General features: G+C 48.8%; 1 protein-coding gene and 1 long non-coding RNA gene across 2 annotated transcripts in view; one reads left to right on the top strand and one right to left on the bottom strand.

The window, feature by feature from the left end:
• ANK1 (ankyrin 1) overlaps positions 1-18,079 on the bottom strand; it is a 192,925-nt gene that overhangs the window by 116,296 nt on the left and 58,550 nt on the right.
• Positions 2,336-17,519, top strand: LOC106730086. The gene is made up of 3 exons (XR_001366520.2): positions 2,336-2,873; positions 2,969-3,083; positions 16,090-17,519. It is a non-coding gene; the product is annotated as an uncharacterized LOC106730086 (long non-coding RNA).

The raw sequence follows: 18,079 nt of genomic DNA, 5'->3' as shown, positions 1-18,079 counted from the left end.
CTCCTGCACCTCTCCAGGCGCACGGCACCCCTCTGCACCCACCGGCCTTACGATTGTGTTCCCTCTGCTGCCCTTGCCTTCCTGCCCAATCTCTGTGAAGTTCTCCTGACTCTTCTAGGCTCATGCAAAGTTCTCTTCCTCTGCAGTGCTTCCCTGGCCAACTCCCTCATTCTCCTGACCAGCAGACTTAATTCTTCCCCAGTCCCGCCTCCCATGATTGGAGCTCCCACCCCTTCACGAGCCTCCTTTATTCTTGCTTCCTACTCAGTAAACTCTGTTGACCTGAACGGAAGGTTGGTTGAAGGTAGACAGATATCCTCTGAATTCCCAAAGTTCTTAGAATGTTGGAAGTTATGGGTCCAGAACACATGATTCAAATATATACATCATAATGGCCAACATTTTCTGATACGCCAGGTTCCAATCATAAGTTCACCTCCAGGACAACCACTATCATCTCCAGTTTACAGATGAGGAAATGGAGGTGTGGAGAGGGTTTATAGCAATTTGGGTATATAAACAATTTGGCTTTTAAATCGTATTGCTGGTTGAACAACACTGGGATAGGAAATGGGGCTCACTGCCCGTGTCTACACCAATCTGACTGGTAGCAGTTTCTTGGGATGCTGGGCTGAGAAAGATGCTAGAGCCCCTTTTAGGCTCCAGGCAGGTGATAAATGAGCAACCTCTTCCAGGACGCCGGGTAGGGGAGGGTGGGGGTGCAAATGTTGTGGTAGCCATTTCTGGGTCATTGTTTTTATTTATCTTTTTTTTGTCTCTTTCTTCTTCGATTGAGCTGTAATCAGATGAGCCGTGTTCTAACTGCTAGTTCTCTGAGAGACATCCAACCTGTCAAGGAGACTTCTGATGCGAACTAGTTCAAGGGCGCCGCCTAGAACTTGGCGGAGGGAGTGATCCCAATGCAGGGAGTCTGACTGCAGAGCCCACGGACGGGATGAATGGGGTCACAACATCGGCCATTAGTGACACTCAGGTGAGACCACCTGCCCTGTACAGCTTGGGCACTGGGGTGCCGACTTGTGGGGAGACAGGCATGTGAAATAATAATTGAACACAACCAGCCCTTGAGATGAGGAAGATTCGCACCTGTGAACATTCGTCCCTAGAGTGTTAGGAGACAGCCCCGAATTGGGAAGCTGGCTGGGAGACTGGGGCCAGTTAGTTAACTGCTCAGCCTCTGTCTCTTCATTTGGAAAGTGAGGACAATAGTACCTGCCTCATTCAGACAGTTTGCCAAGCTAATGCTCCATTATCCCACACAGATGAAGTAATGTGAATCTACATTATTCTGCATAGCATTTGCAAATCTTGTGAAGGAGAAGGGTTAAAAGCCCGGGCACTGGGGCCAAGGAGTCCAGTCAACTCCTGGGCTGACCCCATGGCCACCTGGATGGCATGTGCAAGAGAAAGATATTCAGAATCTGAGTAACTCCATCCCTGGTCCTGATTTCCACTTTTCAGCCCAATATCATTTATCAGATTACACACTGTCACAGGCAGATGGCCTGGAACCCAGCTCTAAGGATACACAAATATCTAGGAAGGAATCTGGGACCCAGGCACTGTCCTACGCAAGGAGTGAATGTTCCCTCCCTGAGCCCCACTGTACCAGCACCTCACCCATCTCTGCCCAGTTCTGTGAACCTGCCCCAAATTCCACTTCTTGCTTGTGCCTAGTCCTCGACTAATCCCACAAGATAAGAATGAGTTCCTTGCAGCAGTACGATTTAAGATCCTATTAGAAAGGCTTAAGTGTGTGCAATTAATAGAAGACTCTCGGAGATCAAAACCCCTTTAAAAACCTCAGGAATACTTTCTAATGGTGGAACTTCAGGCTTCACAGTAGATGGGTGCCTGCAAATTCACAACACCAGACAGAACTGTTAGCCAGCCCTGGGGTGACTTCCAGATGACACACCCCCAGCCAGTCCCTTCCTTTGGAGAAAAAGAAAACCACAGGTACATACTGTGACCCACCCCACTGGGAGGAGAGTTTGTCCTATTAGGGAAAGGGAGTGGAGCCTAGAATGGGTTTTCAGAGTAGCTGGACTCTGTTCGATTGTTTGCAAATCATTATCATCCTTGATCAATGGCTGGACCAAAGCCAGTTCTTTTCAGCTGTTACAGGCACTGGCTTTTCACAGGAAACTGACATCATGTCTTACAAACCACTGGTTCACCATCCACTCCCAGGAAGGGAGAGTAGTCTTCTGACCAATAGGGTTTGGGGGCGGGCAAGGCAGGCTTCCCACTGCTCCCTCCTTCTCCTGCAGCTGTTTGAGGAGGGAACCCGCGTTCCAGCCCCCAGGCAGGAGAGAAAAGCGGGGGGCGGGGCGGGGCGTGGGCTGTTGTTTGCTTGCTTTGTTTTTACTAATCTGTCCCTAAGCGATGCAGCCGCTCACCCTGCCTCCATCGCCGACACCTCCCACTGCAGGCTAATAGATTTCAGCCACCGCTACTCAGGCCCATTAGCGGCGAGACCGCTTCCTCCCTTAACGCGCCTTCCTTCCTGTGCGGAGACAATAAATTCAGGAGATAAATCAGCCTCCACCCCGAGAGCCAGCCGCCGAGGGATGGTGGTGGTCAGGGGTGAGCAGGAGGCAGGGGAGAAAACAGTTCTATTTCTCACTAGATCTCTAATTGGGTGTCACCGCCTGTCGGAAGATGATGATAAACTCTGAGTCGGTCCTGAGCGGACGCACACGGGCCTCCGTCCACACCCGGCGGGTCAGAGAGACCGGGCATCGGGCTGTGACTGACGGCTGGGGCCCGGGGCCCGGGGCCGGAGGCAGATTTATTTTCCAAATAAACGCCCCAACGTATTGCTGACACTCCATCAATGCTCAGTTTGGGTGAGTGAAGGGGAAACGACCTCAGACTCATTCACTGGTTTTAAACGACTTCATTTAACAACAACAACAACAAAACAATTTTTTTTTCTTTTCAGCCCCACGTTCAAGACCGGGGTCGGTGCCGGGGAGAAAAGAGTGAGTCAAAGATGAGTCAGCCAGGCTGTGCCCGCCTCCCGCCGCCCCAGCCCGTGGGAGACGACACGCATGCAAGTAAGTGGAAAGACGAAGGAAATGAGAAGGGCCTCAAGGGAGGTCTCCGTAAGATGCAAGGAGTGTTCAGAGGAGGGAGAAACGATCTTGTGCATTTCCAAAAAAAAAATTCCAAGAGCGGAGTATCTAAAAAGTCATGCACACAAACCATTAGAGCTGTGGTGCCATGTTTGTGACCACACTAGTGAGCAGGAATCAGTCGTGAGGGGCTTTATGCGGGTAACTGGTGGTTCGTTCAAGAATGCGACTGATATTTCACAAGCACCTACTATGCGCCCAGCACTGTGCTGCGTGCTGAGGCTACAACAGGGAAGAAGGCAAGCGCGAGTCCCCACATGCAAAGCTTACAGATGGAGAACAAAAATTTCCGAGCTTGGCCCGTTGAAAGAGCTGGGAGTTTGGCGGGGTGGAGGGCGGTGCGGAGTAGGAAGCCCAGAGGGAAAGACGCGCAGGCAGGGTGGCAGGTGTCCCAGGAAAGAGCATGGACTCCATCCTAAGATGGAGCGAAGCCATTAAAGATTACGTGCTTCCTCCATCACCTCGGTTGTGTGTGTGAAGAACACACAGGGAGAGAGGCCACCTATAGGAGGACCATGACTACTTTTACTATTTTTTAAACATTTGAACAAGCTCCCCCTACCTGCGCCCCGCGGCGCTGCATCCTCGCGCTTACACCGTAAGCTTTGCTGGAGGCAGGGGTTCCAGAAGCTGTGTGCTTCCTCCACAGCGAGGTCCAAAGGAACCAACGAAGGACCAGCTGCAGCTGCGATTGCAAATTGCTGTTTATTGCATTAAGAATTGTGTTTTTAGAGAGGCTTCCGTTTCCTTTTTCATTTCACCCGTGGTAATGCTTTAAATAAAGAGCATCCGTGCCACTATTTGCTCATGAAATTGGAGAGTGTAAGGGAGAGGGGGTTTTCAGTACCCCGGTGTGGCCGTGAAATCTATCATCCGTAGCTATGTCAGCAGCCAGCCCTGCGCATCCCAGAGGAAAAAAAAGGCTGAGACCCTCCGCCCAAGGGAGGGGTCAGTGATAACTCCGTTCCTGGAGTTTGGATTCAAAGGCATTAGGAAGTCACGGGTCTAGGGAGAGGTCAAATCACACCTGGTGTGTCCAATCTCGAGACTGTCTAAAGCTTCTTGTCTCATTCGGGGTTAAAGTAATATCTTTACAGTAGTGAAGAAGGTCCCGCGCGTTCTGCACCCCTGCCCCTCTCCCCCGCCATCACTCTGACTCCGCCCCCTCCTATGCTCCGCCCTCCTCGCTCTGTTCCAGCCACGCCTGCCTCAGGACCTTGGCACCTGCCGTTTCCTCTAGAGCTATGCAGGCTAGCCCTCATCTCCTTCAGGTCTTTACCCAGTGGGTATTTTTTGTTTGTTTGCTTGCTTTTTAGCATATATGAAAAATATTATTCTTTATACTTAAGAATATTCCTACCCAAGATCATCACATTCGTCAGTGCCCATAACACATTTAACTAGCTATCTTACCCAAGTTCCCCCCCAAAATCATGATGGGCAAATACAATCGTCAGCAGTTTGACGTAAGAAATCCTGATAACCCAGAGAGGAGCGACATAAATCATTAATCATCCCGTTGGTCCAGCCAGAAAGACAAACCCAGAACCGTCAGAATCTGACAGGGCTGCACAGGCAAACATCACGAATTCTGCTGGATTCTAAAGGTACCCTGTCTCGAGGGTGATGATGTAACGGAGAAATCTGTAGCTTCTGACAGTCAACAAACTCTCATATTTAAGACTCTGGACATCAAATTGCAATCCTTTCTTAATGGTCCTGAGGACCATTTGAAACACAACAGCCAAAGTAAACCTCCCTGAGGCTTTCTGAGCACCTGTTTAAATTGTAGAAGTTCCCATGCATCTTAACCCCTGCCCGCTATCCGTCTCACAGCACCTGTCATCTTTTAATAAATGAGTACTCATTTATTTTGATTTTAGTCTGTCTCCTTACCCTGCTGGAGCATCAGCTCCACAGGGCAGGGATTTGTGTGTTTTGTTCACGGCCACATCCCCAGTGTCACACCAGGACCTGACAGAGCCGTACAAGAGGAATGCTTGTTAAATGCTGAACAGACTTTGAGGACAAGGAGTTTCAGTTCCTTTGCCTTTGGAAAGCATTCTTTTGCCCTTCTTACTTTCTCTCTTTTATTTTGTAGCAACAGCAGCAGACCCACCTTTCTCAATATGACTCATTTAGCTGAAACTCAGAATAAGTCTGCTGATTTTGCAAAGACACCAGCTAAACCGTTTGGGGGTAAGGAATGACAACCTGGCTTTAAAACCTCATTATAAATGACCCCTGAAGTCAAGAGTCAGCAGAGTTTAGATGACCCTGCTTGTAAAAACAATCGTCAAGGCTTCTTTTCCTTTCCTAAGGTTTTCATAGGCAGCCTCAGAGCAGAGCCAGGTTCCAGAGAGGTAAAGAAATGGACATATGGAAAAAAAAGTGGTTCTCCCAAGGCTCTGTGCTCAGTGAAAGTATGCACGCTAATTTTAAACATTTCATTCATAAGCCATTCTTTAAAAAAAAAAAAAAAGCCTTTTAAAAACTGTTTTTGGGGGGAGGGGGAGGTAATTAGGTTTATTTATTTATTATTTTTTGATGGAGGGCCTGGGGATTGAGCCCAGGACCTCCTGCACGCCGGGCATGTGCTCTACCACTGAGCTACACCCTCCCCACCCCCCATAAGCCATTCTTTATTCCTGCAAAACGCCAGGCTTGTACTTGGGTCTGGAGACAGATCCTGTGTCCCATGGTCACTCACAGCCCCTTCCCCGCATTTTGAGGTCCGTGGTCAGCAGGCCCCCAAGGCACAGTGAAGCTGAGGCCCAGGTGACCCAGGGAAGGGCAAAGACTCAGATGAACTTCACCTGACTCGCGCTGCTCCTGAGACTGCAACAGAATTCCCGCCTTCCTCCCGACCCTCCCCTTCCTGGGGAAAAAATAAAAACCCATCATCGGGAAGGCGACTGTGAAGATACCAAGCCACTGAAAAGAAATCCCCACTTAATATCACTTCTCTGGCTCCCAGAGTCTCTCAGACAAGGGGACGAGCAGAGATCCTGCCTGGAAGCATCACGAGGGTCCCTCTGAGCCTGTGGCCTGGGGCCCAACTCTGGCCTGAAGCCACCACCAAAACCAACAGCCTCCCCTGACACAGGACACCTTAAAAACGGCCGAGCGGGCTGCTGCGCCGCAGCGATATGTCCTATCATTGCGGGGAGTACGGGGGTGTGTGGGGTGACCCTCTGCTCTGCTGCGTGGCCACTTTAAGAACAGCCACAGACACTATCTCCCAGACACACTCCGTGGGGTTGGCCTCCCTCCTGAGACTTTTCTCCCTCCCGTTTGGCAGCAACATGGATCCAAAGTTCAGTATTTCAAGAACGGAGCAGGCGTGACCATGAGATGCCCGGCTTTTGTGGGTCTTTGAGAAAACAAGGAAACAAGCAAATCGCTTCCAGATGGGGGTGACCCCGGCCCCCGGCGGACTGGCCCCCTCACAGGTGCCCTTGTGGTCCTGTGACAACACACCCTGCTCAGTAAAGTCAGAGGAAAGCTTCTAGAATCGCCACAGACAGACCGAAGACAGAGGCTCCCAGGAGTCCTCTTCCCCAACCCCTCATGCAGAGAGAACATAATTCAGAGACCCAGGTGGGTGGAACTAAATTTGACAGCAAATCGCCAGCTGTGAAAAATATGAACTGGATTAATTGAGTCCAGCAGAGGCCACCTGCTACCTTTGGTGCCCAAGAGAATGAGTGTTGATGGGATTACAAAGCCCGGAGCCCAGGCATGCAGGCCCCAGGTGAACACAGAGCTGCGCTCCTCTGCTGATGTGATGATAAAGCCCGAAGCCAAGGGATGTGGGCCCCGGGTACCTGGGACCCTGGAAACACAGCTCCTTCTATCTCGCTCCCACCTGGCTCCGTACCTTTCCCGAGCACCCCCTTCCCCCGGAGCAGATGCTCCAGAACTCACTTTACAGAAGCCCACTGGGCAGGGCATGCCGTCCTTAACCAGGATCCCCGAGGTCAGTCGCCGTTGGCCGTGGGAGCAGCTGGGGATGCCGGAGCCACCGCACCCCTGCTGGGCCTGGGAGGTGGGGCCCTGGGGGCTTTATCAGCAGCAGAGGCGTTACTGGGGCCCAGGAGTGGAGCAGAGGGGAGGTGCCTGCCTGGGGCATGCAGATTGCAGGGCTGCCCTTGCCCACATGCTCAACCTGGGCGGGGAGCCTGGCCTCGCTCCCGGGCCCCAGTCCCTGCCTGGGCAGCCTGTCTGACAGCTGGGAGCGAGCGGAGCACCTGCTCACCTCCTCCTCGGCGGCTGCTGAGTTTGGGTGCAGGAGTCCTACAGAGGTGGGGCTGCCTGGAGGAGGCGCCTGGTGGGGACAACGGCCCTTCCACAAGCAGAAGGCTTTCCGGGAGCCACGGCTTAACCCTGGGGCTGCAGGGACACAGGGTCTGGATTTTCATATGCTTTCACTGGGGGCTCCTGCATTCCTTCACTGCTGATTTGCAGGGAATCTGGGCACCATCTGAATAACATTGGAGCCCCAAATAACCACATTCCTGGGAACCAGAGGTGAGTTGCCACAAACAGTGGCTGGGAGGGAAGGGGGCCAGGAGTCCCCCAGGGGCCCAGCCATGGCCACACTCCCGAGGCCAGCCTTGGAAGTCTTCTTTTATAGCATCTGCCCATCTCACTATGGCATGAGATGGCACCTGCCCAGAGTGGCTTTCTCCAGTGAGAACTCCAGGAATCATGGTCATTGACAGAGGGAGCAAGGTGTCCCAAAGGACTGAAACTTGAGGCCTGCTGGATGGCAGCCCCCCCTGAGCCTGGGGAGGGGGGGGGCTTCCCCTGCACAGGGACTTAGGTGTAACCCATCTGTGTTTTTGTTTCTCCAGGTGTATTGACACAGCTGGGTTCAGTCCTGCCCGAGAAGGGTCTCCCAGTCTCCCTCCTGTGCCCCTCCGCCTCCTGCTGGGCTGAGGCCAGTCCAGGTCCCCCCACAGGCAGCCTTCTGGCCTCAGAGCTTGTCTGCAGACCCAAGTGGTTCTGCTGTGAGGCCACAGCTGCCATGAACAACACCGCCCCGGACCACTCCGCAGAAGCTGGAGGGCCCTCGGTGGAGGCGGGGCCATCCCCCAGCAGACCAGCACATGACATGGTTTAGGGGGACCAAGCAAGTTCTAGGCCACATTAGGACTAAAAGTACCCACCATTGATCGTTGCAGCACACTCGCCCTTAGCACAGAATTCAAAAGAGTGGCTTTTTTTTTCTTTTGAGAGACCAGACAGGTAAAACATGTAAAAGGAGCAGATCGCGTAAGACATGACATGAGACAAATGGTCTAATTTGGCGACAACAGTTGGGCCAGGCTCATTCGCGACGGCAGAGCCCTGCCTGCACCACGAGGCCTGGGAAGGAGTTTGCAATTGTAGGAATCCTGGGGAGCACTACAGAGGAAGTGCCCGGTGGAGGCTTGGAGCCGCCCCGTGGTTGTCAGTGGCAGGGTTGAGACAGGAGGGAAGGGGGCAGGGCACAGCCATTGAAGGAATGATAGCAATTAACACCAAAAGGCGGAAGACTCAACTCCCAGTTGGCCTTGAGGATTAAGATGGCAGGAGATTTTGACTTCTAGTAGATCTTGAGCTTCATTATATGCTCATTGTAACCTATTAGCATGGTAAATAACACGCCCACAGGCGCCATGGCAGTCCCAAGGCTGACCATCGAAGGTCAAAGAGTGGACAGTGGCCAGATTCCTGGGAGTCCCAGCCCCTCCCCCTGGGGTAGCGGGAATAGTCCTCCCATTTGTAGGCATGAAGCTACCGAGCCTGTAAAAACTGGCAACACCACACCTGGTGGCTGCCTCTCTCGCTCCCTCCTCTTTGGAGAGACAGCCCGCACTCTGTCTATGGAATGTGCACCTACTTTTACTTTAACCCGAGCACCCAATTCCCATACCTCGTGGCCTTTCTCTTGCCTTTTGAAACAGCCTACACTTTATGCAGTATGTGTCTCTCTAAATAAATCGACCTTTACTCAACTGGGGCTCGCTCTTGAATTCTTTCCTGCGTGAAGCCAAGGACCCATCCTTGGCGGAGCACGTCCAAGGGACTCAACCGAGATGCCCCACATTCATGTCTCCTGCATCAGGGTGATGAGAGCAAGAAGCTGTTTCACCATTGAAGGAAGAGGAGAAACCGTGTTCCTCTTCAGAGTCCCCAAGCTCAAAGGAGACAATGCCAGGAAGAAAACACAGAGTGCAACAGTGACTTAGAAATGCCTGTAGTAGGACCTGTAGCTTCAGATCTTTGCCAAGGGGACAGTCGGGCAGGCTGGATTCTGCCAGGCCCTTGAGTGGGGCTTCCAGCAAGAAGACAGCCCTTCAGAGGCCCCTAAGCCTTGACGCTCCAGCAGCTATGGGTCTGGGGGAACCAGGGTGCCTTGGAATTTACTGCAGAACCAGCCCTGCAGGCAACACAAGGGTCTTCTCCCATGGATCCATCAAGAGGATGCAAGCAAGGCGGCTCCCGAGAGCTGTCACAAGTTCTCTGCCAGAGGGTACCTTTCTTTTTTCTTAATCTCTGAAAGGGAGCCACAGAAGCTGTCCCAACACATGAAGTGCAAGGCCTGGTTATGTCAGGATTGCCATGATCCCTTCAAAATTTAGCACCGCCCCCTCCCCAAGCCCCTCCTCTCTCTGGTCCATTTACTTATTAATGCCCACCAGGGATTTCTACGTGCCAGGCTGTTCTAAGCACGTAACATTCACTCCTATAATCCTTGTGATTACCTGTGAGGTACTCATAGCATTAGGTCCAGTTGACAGATGAGGACATTGAGGCCCAGCAAGAACAAGCAACGTACTCAAGAAACAGCCAGCGTCCAACCCTGGCAGTTGGCACCGAAGGGCTGGAGGCTGAGGCACCATCTTGCTTTGGGATGAACATGAATTCCGCTCACAGTTGGCCGATTAATCCATTTTCCTTGATAAACGTGGAATTCAGCAACTGTTTGTTGAGTGTTTCAAGCATCCTTGTCTCGGGGTTCCATTTTTAGAAGATGATAAATATGTTGATAAAAGAGGTTTTCAGCAGATTTTTAATTATAAAAATAATAAGATATCCTCATTGAAAAAAACTTTGAAAAATGGAGAGTATTGCCTGCCATCTCAATCCCCCAGTGCAATCATACCCATCATTTTAATGCATTTCTTGCCAGACTCTCTTCCTGTGCCCGTTTTTTCTTTAATATTTTTATTCTGAAATATTTCAAACAAAAAGAAAATGACAGAATATCTATACAAATATTCTGGTACCCTTTCCCCGGTTTCATTAAAATTTCGCCACGTGTCAGATTTTTTAAAGAAATAAAGTATGAGAGATACCATTAAGGGCACCGTGTGATGCACCTAAACCCCACCCCCTTCTAGCCCAGAGGTAGCAGCCAATCAGAATTTGGGGTTTATCCATCCCATGAATTTTCAGTACACAAAAACACCCATATCCATCTGTAAGGCATAAAGAAAGATAACCAAATGAACACCGGGTCCTCGTGACCCAGCTAATGAAGAGAGGGTTGTAAGTGCCCACATCCCCGTCTTCCATCAATTTCTTCCGTCTCATGCTCCCGGCACCCCGCCCCCCACTCCCAGATGTAAACACCCTGAATTTAGTGTTGATCATTCTCTTCCCTCGTCTACAGTTTTACCACCTCTGGATGCACCCCCACACAATATAGTGGTGAGTTTTCCTTGTTTTCTAGCTTTGAATAAGTAGAGTTAACGTTGTGTAGACTCTACAATTTGCCTTTTTTAATGCAACATGACATTGCCGAGATTCAGCGGGAGTTTATCCATTTTCACTGCGGTAAGATGCGCCGCCGTTGGATGTAAATGCCACAAATGATTAATCCGTTTTACAGCTCATGGAAGGTGAGCAGTCTTCCCCTCTTTTGCTATTTAGTGCGGCGAACATTCTTTTAAGCGCTTCCCGCCACTCACGTGCAAAGGTCCGTCCGGGGCGCGCGCTGGCGGGAGCAGCGTCTGGGAATTGCGGTGCCGAGTTTCAAACTCCCGATCGCGGAACATGCGGTTGTTCCCCAGGCTCGACAGCAACCGATACTGTCAGACTTCTCACACTGTTGTCAGACGCGTGGGCGGAATATGGTCCAGCGTTACGATTTTAATTTGCATTTCCCGGATTTCTAAGGAGGCTGGGCATCTTTACATATGTTTCTTGGCCGTCTATTTTTTCATCTCCTGTGAAGTAACTGTGAAATCCTTTGCCCATTTTTCTGTTCTGTTGTCTGTCTTTTTCTTATCAAGGTGCAGGAGTTCTTCCCATAGTCCGGACACTAACCGTGGCTCGGTCCCACGCGTTGCAAACAGCTCCTCCCAGTGTGCGGCTCAGCTTCTCATCTTCTGTAATAGCGCCTTTGGTTGAACAGAAGTTGTCGGTTTTAATGTTGCCCAGTGTATCTATCATTTCCTTTGCGGTTTGTGATTTCTTCTGGCTTGTCTAAGAACTCCGCCCCTCCCCTCAAGCTCGTAAACACATTTTCCTGTATTACAAGGATTTTATAGATTTGATTTTCATATTTAGGTCTTTACGTCCACCTGACTTATTTGGGTAGGAGCTAAGAGTTCTGATTTTTTTTTTTTTTTTCTGTCTAGATCATTAGTAATCCGACACCAGTAGCTGAAGAGCCCACCCCCTCTGCACTGGACTGCAGGGTGTCCTCCAAACACTTGTTAGGGCTTGGGGTACATGGCTCTGTGGGGGTTCCCTCCCATCACCCACTGGCCTGTGCGCCTTTCCCAGTGCCAATACCACACCATCTTTACTGCTATTGCTTTATCGTGAGCTCAGTATTGCTGCGACAGCTTGACGGGAAATGGAGTGTAAGAGATGGCTGTGTACCCCATGGGTCTCATGGCCATGGGGGAGTGGTGGTGATGAGGATGACAGTGATGGGGCAGTGTGGTACCTACAACTTTGATCATCTCCAAGATTTCCTAAGATAACAGTTAGCAATCTAAAGAGATTAACTTCCCCTTTCTTTTTTTTTTAAATTTGAGAGTAAAATACTGGTCTGGTCTTCAAGGGGCCTTGGTTGAAGAATGTCAGATTCACATCACTGAAACTTCCTTCTCTACAAGTGTCCACAAGATGGAGAAGAAAGCGGGGTACTGGTTTTGTCTCTAGGGGTAGGGGTGGAGGAGGAGGAAGAGGAGAAACAGGAGGAGGAGGAGGAAGGGGAGGAGAGGGAGGAGGAGGGAGAGGAGGCCACTTTTTCAGAGAAAGAGCTTGTCTGGCCGGTCTCCAGGTCAGCGGCTCTCTGCTCTGAGCCAGACCCAAAAAGGGTCTCATGAGGATGGGTTCAGTGCGAGAACTTCTCCTTCCTCTGACTTTGCTTCCTGTTGCACCGACTCACACCTCCCTACTGCAGACCCGCCACCCAACTTCAGTCCCTCTCAAAGTCCCATGGGGTCGTTTCAATTCCAGAACAGCTTTTCTTAAAAACCCCTTGTCATGAAGGAAGCACTGGACTAGGAGTCAGTGTCTCAGTTTTAATGGAGCTTTTGTTACTTTGGGTCCTGGAGCCTGGGACAAGCCACTGACCCTTTCTGAGCCTCAGTTCTCCTCATCTATAAAATGGGTATAAATATCTTCTCTGCCTACTTCACGAGGTTGTTATGAGGACAGGAAGTACTTGATCTAAAAGCACTTTATTATTCCCCAAACAATACCATGTTCCAGTAACAGCCTGGGTTACATATTCTGCTGTTCTTACAATTCAGTGAGCTGGGAATTTGGGGCCGTATTCAAGCTGCCCAGTAGCCTCTGTTGCCCACAGATCCTTCGGGCATCCATAGAGTTCCCCGAGTTGACCTCCCCATCCTCTCCAATTGGGAGGAACACACTTATTTCTTTAAATACAGACACAACAAGAATTTACCATCAGATTAAAAAGTTTTTAAAAACCACATAGCTCAGAAAAGTGATAAAATAAGTTATCATCTCAAGGTCCTAATAGAACCACTGCTGCGAGAGGAAGCTTGTATCAAAACAGGTGGTCAACCCAGCTTTGGAGTCAGACAGATCTTAGCAGCCCCATGACCTTGGGCACCTTACTAACTCCACCAGTGCCTAAATTACCTTCCCCGTGAGATAAGAATACAAATACTTGCTTCCAGGGGTTGGTAAGTGGACGAGGTGGGATAACACAGGAATAGAGTCTTCCCCCCCGCCGCCAGTGCTTCAGAAATGTATTTATTCTAATGACTGCAGACTTCTAAAAACCCGCACATAATACACATGAACAAACACGTAGTTCCAAAATAGGATTCATGGTGCTTTATAAGCTGGTTTTCTTAACCACATATTGAAATATTTTGTTTTCAGTAGGAAATCTGATTTCCTATTGAAATACTCAGATGCGAGAAAAATACACACCCACTTCTCTTTCATTGACTGCAGAATAAGTGTTCCTAAGAAGGTCTGTGATTTCATTTACTCCATCCCCTGTTGGTGAGTACCTAGGCTTCTCCTAAAATATTTTCTCAGCTTCAACAGTTACCGTTAAGAGCTTTGTGATCTTGAATGTGATTATTTCCTCAAGAGCTTTCCCAGATATTTTTCTAGGCTGGCTGACATCAAAGGTTATAAACATGGCTGGGGTTCTGATGGGCACCATCGACTTTCCTCTGGAAAATGGGTGTAACTGTCTCCCTGTACCTGGCGGGCAATGGGGATTTGTTATTATTGTATTTTTTAAGTGCTTTGAAAAGTGACGTTATCGTCCCACACCACCCACCCAGCTGCATGCCGGCTGCACGTCGTGGTCCTGCCTGGGGGCTGGATGTGGACGGGAGACCCACTGCACCTGCTCACCCTTGGTGACCGCTTTCCAGAATCATCCTTATCTGGGAAGTAACGCTGAATCCCCACTGTGATCCAATTCCTTACAGCTCTTCTGCATATCTACTGCAAGTTATGGCCACGACCAACTGTTTTGGCAGTTACACGTGCTGGCTTAGCAGAGATTTATTTACCTAATTATCTCAATTCTTTAAGGAGCCATAAAACAAAAACTGCATTTACAGCAAATACGCACCTCCGTAAAAAACTCCAAACCAGTGGGAGGGGTCTGTCTTATAACAGCCATGGTAATAACATGCATTCGTAGAGCACTTGGCAGGTCGCAAAACGTGAGCATACACCATGACGCGTGATGCTCAGAACAATCCTGGAGTTTTGACGAGCCTTAAAAATCATAATGATTATTTCTGCTTTACAAAGTGAGGAATGGAAACACACAAAGTCAAACTGAGTCGCTGGTCCTCCTGCTAATTAGCCATTAAAGCTGGAATCCATTCTTCTGTCTAAAATCCCAGACTCACACACCACGCAGCTTCTCCTACTTTGTGAAGGTAAATCAGTCATGTGGGTGGGGGTTAGTGACTCACAGGTGCTCTCCTGCCATCGTTTACAGTGGATCCTGGGTATCAGATGGGTGGGTGGGTGGGTGGTGTGTTAGGGGTAAGGAGAGGCGGGAAGAGAGATGGGGAGGGAAAGAAAGAAAGAGAGATTCTGCAGTGGCTTCCCCCAAATTCTAGCTTTACCCTTGATCTCATGACAAGAATGTGTAAAGTGTGGAATGTTATGTTTCCAGGTCATTTTCCAGCCCAGGTTATCCGGACTCCTCAATTCTTCATCTTGGGCTGTTGGAGGTGGTACAGTCTGTCTGGTTATTTATAGTCCGGCCTTTCCAAAATCTAGGTGGTGACTGGGGAGGAAATCAGGCACCCTGACAAATGCTGAATGTTCAAAATTCAGCTGAATAATCAGCGAATCTAAAGTTTCACATTAGAAGGGTATAAAGGCTGAAGGCTGATTTTTCATTTCTCCCCCAAAAGGCAAGTTTGCAGTAACAGCAACTCACACTCATCCTTTCCACCCCTCGGGCCATGGACCTGGCCTCTCTGGAAGGAGCCGGGTTTCCACCGTGAAGCCATCTGTGGCTCCTCCACGGAGGCTGCCCCGAGCCAGATCAATGTCTCTTTAAAACAAACAAACAAAATTTACTGACGTATAGTCAGCTCACAATGTGGTGTTAATTTCTGGTGGACAGCAGAGTGATTCAGATATACATATGTATTCCTTTTCGTGTTCTTTTTCATTATAGGCTATGACAAGGTATTGAATATAGTTCCCTGTGCTGTTCAGTGGGACCTTGCTGTTTATCTGTTTTGTATACAGTAGTGTGTGTCTCCCCTCTACTGGGATAGTGGAGGGGTAAACTGGGAGTCCGGGATTTGTAGATACTAATGTCTCTTTAAGGCCGGCTGCCTTTAAGCCCACTGTCTCTGCACGAGCCTTGCAGGGCCATTATTTCACACAGATCATAGAACTCAAAGTAGAAACAGACCTTAAAGGTCATTCAGTGCCTTAATCCCTGTTCCAACAGGGAGCGGAGCCACCTTCCCTTGACCTTCGAGGATGCTGTCCCAGAGATCCCAAAGGTCCTTCCTCACACGCAGGGGCTGCCGCCCTGTACCTCCAGCCCTTTGGCCCCAGTCAGTCCCACATGGGAGCAGCTGTCCCCACCATCCTCAGGCTGTACAAACTAGAAATTGGAAAGATGGTATTTAAAAATAAATACATACATAGAAGTTCTAATGTCCCCCTTCCTCGCTGAATATTATGTTCTCTCTATCAGGAGTCGCTGTGTCCCCGGAGTATTCCCCTTTTGGTAAATCCTGGTCACATCCGTTTATAATTTAACCACATTGTTTGTAATATAACCACTATCTGGCACTTAAGAAATACTCTGTTTTATCATAGATATTTGTACATGTCGGTTTCCTTTGTTAAAAAGAAAGCTCTCTGGGGGCAGATTGCAATAGTATATCATTAGAGTCATAAACCATCTGCTTAATCATCCGTGCTAAATTTTTTTTTCCAGGAATTTGGCTATGTGAAATCTGCTTTCTTGAAAAATGAGACATCTACCTGCCTCCAGTTTTTCTCTCCAATTCTTCAAGATTTCACCAACATTCCCAGAATGTCTCTCTGACCATGTGTCTAATGTACTCAGCGCCGGGAAGACAGGTGTTTGGACTAGAAGATCTGGGCTCAGCCAACCCTCGTGTGCTAACACAGCAGCTGATTGGAAATAAGATGGATCAGTGCAGTTGAGAAGACTTTGCGAAGCTTCCGACCTTTAAAATTGAATGTTTCTGTTCATACAAATATTTCTCAGCCTATACTTTCAATATCTGGCTAATTTTCTGTGTATAATATGCATGTACTACTGTGCCTGTATATGATGTACGTTATAAAACACACGATGAAATAGAAATCTTTAAAGGACAAGTATCTTCTTCCTGTATCTTCCTGCACATGGACCCCAGGCGGGAGACTACAGGACCATCAGGGTGATGAGCCAACCCCCCTGCTGATCAGAGAGGTTCAGTGCTTCCTGGGCCACCTGGCTTGTACCCTTAACCCTCCAGGCATCTCCCAAGCGTGAGCCACTGGTCACAAGGTGGAGAACCCGAAAACGTGGCTGGATCTGCATCCCTTTCTGGGGAGCATGTCTCGAGAACACGGGCAGCACAGGCTGGTTGGGGTGTGAGCCCTGATGTGCCACAGCCTGGGACTGGGAACCCCTCCAGGGGCACCTTGTCCTGGGCAAGTCGTTCAGGACCACCAAGCCCCACTGCTCATCTATAAAAATAGGAAAGCTACACTGACATCTGAGGCTGTTGTGAGGATTTCAATGCGGTAATACACGAAATGTGGGCACAGAACTGGTACCCAGCTAACGTCTGTCCCCTCTCACCAACACCACACGATCTTTTTATTTAGCAGGTGGGGTCTGTAAGAAATGGAGGTGCTCAGATCACATGAACAGCCCCCATACCGATGTATGGAAGGATTTTTCTTCTAGCCGGTGGTTGAAGATATAATTACTTAGTAACACTGCGAGGGACAATCTAGGGAGAGAGAAGTGGTTGGTGCAGATAAGGAAGGGAGTGGGAGTTACTCAGTAACTGGAGGAAAAAAAGGCGCCCAACTTAGGAGAGAAACAGACATATTTATTCAACTTTCCCACCCTCTACTTTTTCTCCAGTGAAGCAATATTTATACTAGAGGTAACTTTTAAATGTAGTTTTATTTATATTTAAAGTGTATCATACAATACTTAAGGCAAACAAAAAAGGATAAAGAAAAATGCAATACATAGCTTATGGGTCCCATGCTCGGCTCAAAAATAAAACATTGAAAACAACAAGGTCCTACTGCAGAACGCAGGGAACTGTATTCAATACCTTGTAATTGCCTATAACGAAAAAGAACATGAAAAGAAATAAATAAATATGTATGAATGAATCACTATGCTGTACACCAGAAATTAACACAACATTGTAAACTAGTTTCAGTTTTTTTTTTTTTAAAGCAAGAAATAAAACACTGGAAACCGTTAAATCCACCTCCTGCAACTTACTCCCAACCTAATCATATTAATTTGGTATTTATCACCCCACACACATCTATACCCCTTTAAAACATACATATGTATCCCTGAACAGTGTATAGTGTCATATGAAGTATTTTTAAACTTAAAAAGTGCCTTATGGTTACAACATTATGATGACTTTGGTTCTTTGACTCATTCCCACAGCAGATATTTACAAAGTGCCTACTATGTTCTTGGCGCCACGATTTCATATTAATATAAAGAGAGATCCCGTCACTTCCCAGTCCTCGAAAGATGGCAGCACAAAGATCATGCAAAATGATTCCTTTGCAAAAGCATTTTCAGACTTGGCAGGTTCTTACGGCTTCCATTTCACTATCTCCAGAGGAAACCCACTGCTCTGTTTTTAGGCAGAGTAATGAGGGGTATGGTGTTTTGAGGAGGAGGTTGTTAAAACATGGCACAGATGTCT

This window comes from Camelus ferus, chromosome 26 (genome assembly GCF_009834535.1).
Source record: "Camelus ferus isolate YT-003-E chromosome 26, BCGSAC_Cfer_1.0, whole genome shotgun sequence".
NCBI classification, from domain to species: Eukaryota; Metazoa; Chordata; class Mammalia; order Artiodactyla; family Camelidae; genus Camelus; species Camelus ferus.
This window is presented reverse-complemented; position numbering and strand designations above follow the sequence as displayed.